Raw genomic sequence first — 2589 nt, 5'->3', positions numbered from 1 at the left:
CATCTCTTCCTCCAGAATTATGTTGGTCTTGAGAATCTAGATGGCGCAGTCTTACAACTTCAACACTTCATTAGAGAACATTATACTGTGTACTTTTACTAAGGTCATGTAAAGTTTACTCCTCTTTACGTGAAAACCTTTTAGAAATTATCTGAATGCAGGAAAAACTTGAATGTGTGTGTATGGGGGTGTGTGTGTTCGGGAGAGTGGGGGGGATGCTTGGGTAACCTCTAAAGTACAGTCAATTTTTTTTTTTTTTTCAGTTTTAATCTCCAGGACCATTTAATCTCATATTGTTTTGTTTTTCTTGTGGGACTTTTCTGTCAAGTAAAATGTTTACATTTTGTGTAGAGACCTTCCTCACGTTCTGAGCCTGTGCTTTCTTCTATACACTCTATGGTTCAAACCATCTGTGACTCGAAGTGATTCAGGCTACTTTATACTAGTTGCTGATGTATACATTTGCCAGCCAGCTATTCTGCAACTAAATCATGTGCAGGTACAAACGTATCGACAGTGAATGAATGCTGGATGATGTCTTTGTGCATGAAGGCAATGCTGGATATTAAGACAAATGAGCCCCATGCCATGAATGGTTTCAGCAGATGTCTTTTATTGGCGGTTTCCAACCAAATACCTGTACTTGTACAGCTTTTGAACCAGAGAGCACTGAATATTACTTTATGTTCAATAAACTGACAAAAATTTAATTTGAATGTGTTTCATTGTTGCTTCAGCAACCCAAATGGGTACCACTTTACAATAAGGCTCCCCTTATAGATGTCTAATAATAGTTTATAGTTATTAACTCCTCTATAAACACTTTATAAATCATTAATAACTGCTTATGCATTAATTAAGGGTGACAGAGACAAAACTGACCAGTGTCTTGCCAAATCTCTTCACCTATATATTTCATCTAGAGTTTTTATATTAAACATTTCAGACTTAGTTACTACCTTGTAAGCACAGTAATAATTTGTAAACCTATTTTTTTAATCATATAATACTGTACTTTATCACTACATTATAAGAATCTACAATTAACTCTAGACTAAATATATAGGTGAACAAATTTGGCTCACTATTTGGCAAGAAACTGATCAGTTTTGTTATTCTGTCACCCCTATTTAATGCATAATAAACAATCATATTAATGATTTATAAAGTGTTTATAGAGGAATTAAAAACAAACTGTATTAGCCGTCTATAAGGAGAACCCTATTATAAAGTGGTACATACAAATGCTGTGTTTGCTTGTAATGCAGCAGGGTCCAACCATCACCTTTATATTTTAGTTTTAAATTTCATTCAAAGTGTCATTAAAAAGTCTTATATTTGACTTGACTGATACCTTCAGATACTCTGAGACCAGTGCATCTCCCAAAACTGCATTGGTCCACAGCTGCTACACCAATGCAGGCATATTTACAGTCACGTATTTATTTATTTGTCACAGTGACAATCCTGTTTAGGGATTTATGAGGATTTAGAGTCATAAATCCCTACTCAGGATTATCAATGTGAAAAAATAAATCACTGTAGTGCAACTTTGATTGTTATGTGCTGCTGGTTATCCATGCTGCTGATCTCAAGCTGCTGATTATTTCATGCTGCTGTGTTCATTCGTTCGTACTCATCCACCCACAAAGACTCATGTTCGTGCTGCTGATGTTTGGTGTATTGTTTTGCACTATTTGTATTTAGCGTATCTTAGATCTTTTAGCGTACCGTTTGGCATTTGTTTAGTATATGTCTTAGTTTATATTTTAGATTCTTATTTACTGTTTTATTTTACACTTTATATTTTTGCTATTGTTGGATGTAACTGGGACCCTGTGCACACGATTTCCTTCCACCTCATGCACCACATGTGATGTGAATGACAATAAAGAGCCTTGACCTTGATATCATGGACATGTACATTGCTGATTTGCTATAAATTGAATAATCTTCACTTCTGTAATGCGCACACACATTCACACTTTGGGCTAAGTTAGAAATGTTGATCACCTTCACATGTTTTTGAGCCAAGTGAGGAAATTGAAGTACCCAGTCACATGTTTGCATTCTGACACTAAACTCAAGAAAAAGTGTTAGAAGTCAGTTTGTCTTATTTACTTAATTTTTGTCTAGGAGCATATGTTCTCGTTTTTACATGTCTACATAGACATGAAAATAACGACTTATAAGAATCCTGGCAAGGATTTAATTTTTTTTGTAAAACTCACAAGTGGAGTGATTACTGGTTTAAAAGGTCTGCAAATGAAGTTGGAGTGGTTTCTCATCAGAGTTGTAGACTGGAGACTGTCTGCCATTCCATTAGCATGATTACTAGATTGGTTTATTCATGCTAATGGACACAAATTGCCCATTTTTTTGTCATGACACCTTGTGAGACTATCTAAGTGATGCATTTTAGTGGGCGGTTTAGTTTATGTCTTCACTGCACATTTGTATTTTGCAAAGAGGTGCAGAATGTGACTGATTAGCACTAACAATAAGTATGGTGTCTTAGATCTAGGCACTATTTTAAATCAAGTTTGATATTTTCCCGATTATTAACATAAACGTATTGGTGTCTAAATC

This window comes from Nematolebias whitei, chromosome 18, assembly GCF_014905685.2.
Source record: "Nematolebias whitei isolate Nwh7 chromosome 18, NemWhi1, whole genome shotgun sequence".
Taxonomy (NCBI): domain Eukaryota; kingdom Metazoa; phylum Chordata; class Actinopteri; order Cyprinodontiformes; family Rivulidae; genus Nematolebias; species Nematolebias whitei.
The sequence above is the reverse complement of the archived record's forward strand: the minus strand, read 5'-3'. Positions refer to the sequence as shown.